Here is a 9,252-nt window from a genome sequence, read left to right as displayed (position 1 = left end):
TGTATTGTGTTGACAGGTGTTTGTGTTGACAGGTATGTTGTGTTAACAGGTATATTGTGTTGACAGGTGTTCAGTGTTGACAGGTAGATTGTGTTGACAGGTGTTCAGTGTTGACAGGTGTATTGTGTTAACAGGTGTATTGTTTGACAGGTTGATGTTGACAGGTGTATTGTGTTGACAGGTATATTGGGTTTGACAGGTATATTGTGTTGACAGGTGTATTGTGTTGACAGGTATATTGTGTTGACAGGTGTATTGTGTTGACAGGTGTTCAGTGTTGACAGGTGTTCAGTGTTGACAGGTATTTTGTGTTGACAGGTGTATTGTGTTGACAGGTGTATTGTGTTGACAGGTGTGTTGGGTTGACAGGTATATTGGGTTGACAGGTGTTCAGTGTTGACAGGTATATTGGGTTGACAGGTGTAATGTGTTGACAGGTATATTGGGTTGACAGGTGTAATGTGTTGACAGATCTATTATGTTGACAGGTGTATTGTGTTGACAGGTATTTTGTGTTGACAGGTATATTGTGTTGACAGATGTATTGTGTCGACAGGTATATTGTGTTGACAGGTGTATTGGGTTGACAGGTATATTGGGTTGACAGGTATATTGGGTTGACAGGTATATTGGGTTGACAGGTATATTGGGTTGACAGGTATATTGGGTTGACAGGTGTATTGGGTTGACAGGTGTATTGTGTTGACAGGTGTATTGTGTTGACAGGTGTTCAGTGTTGACAGGTATATTGTGTTGACAGGTGTATTGTGTTGACAGGTGTATTGTGTCGACAGGTATATTGTGTTGACAGGTGTGTTGTGTTGACAGGTATATTGGGTTGACAGGTATATTGTGTTGACAGGTATATTGTGTTGACAGGTGTATTGTGTTGACAGGTGTATTGTGTTGACAGGTGTATTGTGTTGATAGGTATATTGTGTTGACAGGTATATTGGGTTGACAGATATTTTGTGTTGACAGGTGTTCAGTGTTGACAGGTGTATTGTGTTGACAGGTGTATTGTGTTGACAGGTGTTCAGTGTTGACAGGTATATTGTGTTGACAGGTGTATTGTGTTGACAGGTATGTTGTGTTGACAGGTATTTTGTGTTGACAGGTGTTCAGTGTTGACAGGTATAATGTGTTGACAGGTATAATGTGTTGACAGGTATATTGTGTTGACAGGTGTATTGTGTTGACAGGTGTATTGTGTTGACAGGTGTTCAGTGTTGACAGGTGTTCAGTGTTGACAGGTATATTGTGTTGACAGATATATTGTGTTGACAGGTATATTGTGTTGACAGATATGTTTTGTTGACAGGTATATTGTGTTGACAGGTATATTGTGTTGACAGGTATGTTTTGTTGACAGGTATGTTTTGTTGACAGGTATATTGTGTTGACAGGTATATTGTGTTGACAGGTGTATTGTGTTGACAGGTATATTGTGTTGACAGGTGTATTGTGTTGACAGGTGTTCAGTGTTGACAGGTGTTCAGTGTTGACAGGTGTTTTGTGTTGACAGGTGTATTGTGTTGACAGGTGTATTGTGTTGACAGGTGTATTGTGTTGACAGGTATATTGTGTTGACAGGTATATTGTGTTGACAGGTATATTGTGTTGACAGGTATGTTGTGTTGACAGGTATATTGTGTTGACAGGTATATTGTGTTGACAGGTATATTGTGTTGACAGGTGTATATTGTGACAGGTGACAGGTATATTGTGTTGACAGGTGTATTGTGTTGACAGGTATTTTGTGGTATATTGTGTTGACAGGTATGTTGTGTTGACAGGTATGTTTGTGTTGACAGGTATATTGTGTTGACAGGTATATTGTGTTGACAGGTATATTGTGTTGACAGGTGTATTTGTGTTGACAGGTATATTGTGTTGACAGGTATATTGTGTTGACAGGTGTAATGTGTTGACAGGTGTATTGTGTTGACAGGTATATTGTGTGGACAGGTATATTGTGTGGACAGGTATATTGTGTTGACAGATATATTGTGTTGACAGGTGTTGACAGGTATGTTGTGTTGACAGGTGTATTGTGTTGACAGGTGTATTGTGTTGACAGGTGTATTGTGTTGACAGCTATATTGTGTTGACAGGTGTATTGTGTTGACAGGTGTATTGTGTTGACAGGTGTATTGTGTTGACAGGTGTATTGTGTTGACAGGTATATTGTGTTGACAGGTGTATTGTGTTGACAGGTGTATTGTGTTGACAGGTGTATTGTGTTGACAAGTGTATTGTGTTGACAGGTGTGTTGTATTGTGTTGACAGGTGTATTGTGTTGACAGGTGTATTGTGTTGACAGGTGTATTGTGTTGACAGGTGTATTGTGTTGACAGGTGTATTGTGTTGACAGGTGTATTGTGTTGACAGGTGTGTTGTATTGTGTTGACAGGTGTATTGTGTTGACAGGTGTATTGTGTTGACAGGTGTATTGTGTTGACAGGTGTGTTGTATTGTGTTGACAGGTGTATTGTGTTGACAGGTGTATTGTGTTGACAGGTGTATTGTGTTGACAGGTGTATTGTGTTGACAGGTGTATTGTGTTGACAGGTATTTTGTGTTGACAGGTGTATTGTGTTGACAGGTGTATTGTGTTGACAGGTGTATTGTGTTGACAGGTGTATTGTGTTGACAGGTGTATTGTGTTGACAGGTGTATTGTGTTGACAGGTGTATTGTGTTGACAGGTGTATTGTGTTGACAGGTGTATTGTGTTGACAGGTGTATTGTGTTGACAGGTGTATTGTGTTGACAGGTGTATTGTGTTGGCTTGGGTGTATTGTGTTGACGGGTGTATTGTGTTGACAGGTGTATTGTGTTGACAGGTGTATTGTGTTGACAGGTGTATTGTGTTGACAGGTGTTCAGTCTTCCTGGTCGGTGCGAAGACCAAGTTCAAGCTGACGGCTCATGAGGGCTGTCGTGTGCGGAGGGTTTCCATGGTGACTGTGTGTTCCACAGCCCAGGAGGACTACAGTGAGACCAGTCTGGTCTGTCTGACCAACCTTGGAGACCTGCACCTGTTTAACGTACCTGCCCTCCGGCCACAGGTAGGGGGTGTACCTGTTTAACGTACCTGCCCTACGGCCACAGGTAGGGGGTACCTGTTTAACGTACCTGCCCTGGCCACAGGTAGGGGGGTGTACCTGTTTAACGTGCCTGCCCTACGGCCACAGGTAGGGGGGTGTACCTGTTTAACGTCTTCCCTACGGCCACAGGTAGGGGGGTACCTGTTTAACGTTGCCCTACGGCCACAGGTAGGGGGGGGGTGTACCTGTTTAACGTACCTGCCCTACGGCCACAGGTAGGGGGGGTGTACCTGTTTAACGTACTGCCCCTCCGGCCACAGGTAGGGGGTGTACCTGTTTAACGTGTGCCCTACGGCCACAGGTAGGGGGGTGTGCCTGTTTAACGTACCTGCCCTACGGCCACAGGTAGGGGGGTGTGTCTGTTTAACGTACCTGCCCCACGGCCACAGGTAGGGGGTGTACCTGTTTAACGTACCTGCCCTACGGCCACAGGTAGTTTACCTGTTTAACGTACCTGCCCCCACGGCCACAGGTAGGGGGGGGGTGTACCTGTTTAACGTGTATGGCCACAGGTAGGGGGTGTTTAACGCCCTGCCCTACGGCCACAGGTAGGGGGGTGTACCTGTTTAACGTACCTGCCCTACGGCCACAGGTAGGGGGGTGTACCTGTTTAACGTACCTGCCCTACGGCCACAGGTAGGGGGGGTGTACCTGTTTAACGTACCTGCCCCACGGCCACAGGTAGGGGGTGTACCTGTCTAACGTACCTGCCCTACGGCCACAGGTAGGGGTGTACAGTGTGTGTGTTTGCAGTGTGTGTGTGTTGCAGTGTGTGTGTGTTGCAGTGTGTGTGTGTTGCAGTGTGTGTGTGTTGCAGTGTGTGTGTGTGTTGCAGTGTTGCAGTGTGTGTGTGTGTTGCAGTGTGTGTGTTGCAGTGTGTGTGTGTGTGTGTCAGTGTGTGTGTGTTGCAGTGTGTGTGTGTGTGTGTCAGTGTGTGTGTGTTGCAGTGTGTGTGTGTGTTGCAGTGTGTGTGTGTGTTGCAGTGTGTGTGTTGCAGTGTGTGTGTGTGTTGCAGTGTGTGTGTGTGTTAAGTGTGTGACAGTGTGTGTCAGTGGCAGTGTGTGTGTGTTGCAGTGTGTGTGTGTGTTGCAGTGTGTGTCAGTGTGTGTGTGTTGCAGTGTGTGTGTGTGTTGCAGTGTGTGTGTGTTGCAGTGTGTGTGTGTGTTGCAGTGTGTGTGTGTCAGTGTGTGTGTGTGTCAGTGTGTGTGTGTTGCAGTGTGTGTGTGTTGCAGTGTGTGTGTTGCAGTGTGTGTGTTGCAGTGTGTGTGTGTTAACAGTGTGTGTGTGTGTTAACAGTGTGTGTGTGTGTGTCAGTGTGTGTTAACCTCTGTCTCTGTCTGTAGGTACGTTATGACTGTATCCGTAAAGAGGACATCAGTGGCATCGCTTCCTGTGTCTTCACAAGACACAGAACACACGCACACACACACACACACACACACTGCCACACACACACACACACACACACACACACACACACACACACACACACACACACACACACACACACACTGCACACACACACACACACACACACCAATATTGTTGATATGCATGTTTGTGTGTGTGGGGGGTTCTACGTGATCTCTCTGTGTGTGTAGGGTTCTACGTGATCTCTCTGTGTGTGTGGGTTTCTGCCTGATCTCTCTGTGTGTGTAGGGTTCTACCTGTCTCTCTGTGTGTGTAGGGTTCTACCTGATCTCTCTCTGTGTGTAGGGTTCTACCTGATCTCTCTGTGTGTGTAGGGTTCTACCTGATCTCTCTGTCTGTGTGTAGGGTTCTACCTGAGTCTCTCTGTGTGTGTAGGGTTCTACCTGATCTCTCTGTGTGTAGGGTTCTACCTGATCTCTCTCTCTGTGTGGGTTCTACCTGATCTCTCTGTGTGTAGGGTTCTACCTGATCTCTCTGTGTGTGTAGGGTTCTACCTGATCTCTCTGTGTGTGTAGGGTTCTACCTGATCTCTCTCTGTGTGTAGGGTTCTACCTGATCTCTCTGTGTGTGTAGGATTCTACCTGATCTCTCTGTGTGTGTAGGGTCTACCTCTCTGTGTGTGTAGGGTTCTACCTGATCTCTCTGTGTGTGTAGGGTTCTACCTGATCTCTCTGTGTGTGTAGGGTTCTACCTGAGCTCTCTGTGTGTGTAGGGTTCTACCTGAGCTCTCTGTGTGTGTAGGGTTCTACCTGATCTCTCTGTGTGTGTAGGGTTCTGCCTGAGCTCTCTGTGTGTGTAGGGTTCTACCTGAGCTCTCTCTCTCTCTCTGTGTGTAGGGTTCTACCTGATCTCTCCATCAGAGTACCAGCGTTTCTCCCTGTCAGCTAAAGTCATCACAGAACCTCTGTGTACTGTGGAGCTGGAGAGACCTCTGGAGACCAGGTCACTACACACTAACACCAGGTCACTACACACACTAACACCAGGTCACTACACACTAACACCAGGTCACTACACACTAACACCAGGTCACTACACACTAACACCAGGTCACTACACACTAACACCAGGTCACTACACACTAACACCAGGTCACTACACACTAACACCAGGTCACTACACACTAACACCAGGTCACTACACACACTAACACCAGGTCACTACACACTAACACCAGGTCACTACACACACTAACACCAGGTCACTACACACACTAACACCAGGTCACTACACACTAACACCAGGTCACTACACACACTCACTACACCACCAGTCACTACACACACTAACACCAGGTCACTACACACTAACACCAGGTCACTACACACTAACACCAGGTCACTACACACACTAACACCAGGTCACTACACACCACTAACACTCAGGTCACTACACAACACCAGGTCACTACACTAACGCAGGTTACACTGCACACTAATACCAGGTCACTACACTACACAATACTAGGTCACTACACACTAACGCCAGGTCACACACACTAACACCAGGTCACTACACACTAACACCAGGTCACTACACACACTAACACCAGGTCACTACACACTAACTCCAGGTCACTACACACTAACACCAGGTCACTACACACTAACACCAGGTCACTACACTAACACCAGGTCACTACACACTAACACAGGTCACTACACTAACACCAGGTCACTACACCAACACAGGTCACTACACACTAACACCAGGTCACTACACACTAACACCAGGTCACTACACACTAACACCAGGTCACTACACACTAACACCAGGTTACTACACACTAACATCAGGTCACTACACACTAACACCAGGTCACTACACGCTAACATCAGGTCACTACACACACTAACCAGGTCACTACACACAATACAGGTTACACCAGGTCACTACACACTAACACTCAGGTCACTACACACACTAACACCAGGTCACTACACACACTAACACCAGGTCACTACACACTAACACCAGGTCACTACACTAACACCAGGTCACTACACACTAACATCAGGTCACTACACACTAACACCAGGTCACTACACACTAACACCAGGTCACTACACACACTAAATACCAGGTCACTACACACACTAACACCAGGTCACTACACACACTAATACTAGGTCACTACACACACTAACACCAGGTCAATACTAATACAGGTCACCATATTAATACTAATACTAGGTCACTACATACGCAATACCAGGTCACTACACAGCTTTTGGGTTACTACACTACTCAGGTTTACTCACTACACACACTAACAATACCAGGTCACTACACACACTAACACCCAGGTCACTACACACACTAAATACAGGTCACTACACACATAATACCAGGCTCATATTACTACAGGTTTGGCACTAATACCAGGTCACTCGCCCTAACACCAGGTCACTACGCACTAATACTCCAGGTCACTACGCACTAACACCAGGTCACTACGCACTAATACTCAGGTCACTACGCACCAACGCAGGTCACATACGGTTGGCACTAACACCAGACCACTGCGGTTACTACATACAATACTCAGGTCACTACACACTAACACCAGGTCACTACACTAACACCCAGGTCACTACACACTAACGCAGGTCACTACACACACTAACACCAGGTCACTACACACACTAACACCAGGTCACTACACACACTAACACCAGGTCACTACACACTAACACCAGGTCACTACACACTAACGCAGGTCACTACACACCGCATCAGGTCACTACACACCACTAACACCAGGTCACTACACACTAACGCAGGTCACTACACACTAACACCCAGGTCACTACACACTAACACCAGGTCACTACACACTAACATCCAGGTCACTACACACACTAACACCAGGTCACTACACTAACACCAGGTCACTACACACACACCAGGTCACTACACTAACAGGTCACTACACACTAACACCAGGTCACTAACACACACTAACACCAGGTCACTACACACCCCAACACCAGGTCACTACACTAACACCAAGGTCACTACACTAACACCAGGTCACTACACACTAACACCAGGTCACTACACACTAACACCAGGTCACTACGCACTAACACCCAGGTCACTACGCACTACAACACCAGGTCACTACACACTAACACCAGGTCACTACACACTAACACCAGGTCACACACAACACCCAGGTCACTACACACTAACACCAGGTCACTACACACTAACACCAGGTCACTACACACTAACACCAGGTCACTACACACTACGCACTAACACCAGGTCACTACGCACTAACACCAGGTCACTACACTAACACCAGGTCACTACGCACTAACACCAGGTCACTACGCACTAACACCAGGTCACTACACACACTAACATCAGGTCACTACACACACTAACACCAGGTCACTACACACTAACACCAGGTCACTACACACTAACACCAGGTCACTACACACTAACACCCAGGTCACTACACACTAACGCAGGTCACTACACTAACACCAGGTCACTGCACTAACGCAGGTCACTGCACTAACACAGGTCACTACACACTAACACCAGGTCACTACACACACTAACACCCAGGTCACTACACACTAACACCAGGTCACTACACACTAACACCCAGGTCACTACACTAACGCAGGTCACTACACACTAACAGGTCACTACTAACACCAGGTCACTACACACTAACACCAGGTCACTACACACTAACACCAGGTCACTACACACTAACACCAGGTCACTACACACTAACACCAGGTCGCCATTGTTTCCTGGACCGAAAGAAGGCTCCTCAAGCCTTGTCTTCCTCATTAAGATCAAGATGCTCAATTTTAATGTATTTATCCTTTATTTAACTAGGCAAGTCAGTTAATTAAGAACAAATTCTTATTTTCAATGCCTAGGAACAGTGGGTTAACTGCCTTGTTCAGGGGCAGAACGACAGATTTTTACCTTGTCAGCTCGGGGATTTGATCTAGAAACCTTTGCGGTTACTGGTCCAACGCGCTAACCACTAGGCTACGCCGCCCCAGTATCAACAACACAGTGAGCTACTGCTCTGATGCTGTTCTTTGTCTCCATAGTGACGACGCAGCCATGCCTCTCCGGGCCAACGGAACTCACTGGAACCAGGCTGAAGGTACGTGGAATGCTTCTCATTGGTCCTTCTGCTAATGTAACGGATGTGAAACGGCTAGCTTAGTTAGCGGTGCGCGCTAAATAGCGTTTCAATCGGTTACGTCACTTGCTCTGAGACCTTGAAGTAGTAGTTCCCCTTGCTCTGCAAGGGCCGCGGCTTTTGTGGAGCGATGGGTAACGATGCTTCGTGGGTGACTGTTGTTGATGTGTGCAGAGGGTCCCTGGTTCGCGCCCGGGTACGGGCGAGGGGACGGCCTAAAGTTATACTGTTACACTAACAGTTACTAGCTGGCTGTCAACCGATCCCCTTTCACATTGCCTCAGTCTGACCTCTAACCCCTGATCCCCAGGGTTAACCGAGGACCCCCAGTGTGGCCTGTCCTCCCCGCCTCCCCTCTCCCCTCTGGACTCCCCCCTTAGTATGGCTGACGTCAGCCTGGACACCACCGGAGAACTCACTGTAGAGGACGTCAGGGACTTCCTCACGTAAGATATTACAATAACATGTCATTTAACAGACGTTCTTATCCAGAGACTCAGTTACATTAACATGTTAGTCATTTAACAGAC

At 46.9% G+C, this 9,252-nt stretch overlaps 1 long non-coding RNA gene across 1 annotated transcript; it reads left to right on the top strand.

The window, feature by feature from the left end:
- Nucleotides 1-5,374: 5,374 nt before the first annotated feature.
- On the top strand, nt 5,375-9,171 carry LOC124030048. Its single transcript, XR_006837889.1, has 3 exons — nt 5,375-5,481; nt 8,628-8,683; nt 9,033-9,171. It is a non-coding gene; the product is annotated as an uncharacterized LOC124030048 (long non-coding RNA).
- Nucleotides 9,172-9,252: the final 81 nt, after the last annotated feature.

This window comes from Oncorhynchus gorbuscha, unplaced genomic scaffold, assembly GCF_021184085.1.
Source record: "Oncorhynchus gorbuscha isolate QuinsamMale2020 ecotype Even-year unplaced genomic scaffold, OgorEven_v1.0 Un_scaffold_9022, whole genome shotgun sequence".
Classification (NCBI taxonomy): Eukaryota; Metazoa; Chordata; class Actinopteri; order Salmoniformes; family Salmonidae; genus Oncorhynchus; species Oncorhynchus gorbuscha.
This window is presented reverse-complemented; position numbering and strand designations above follow the sequence as displayed.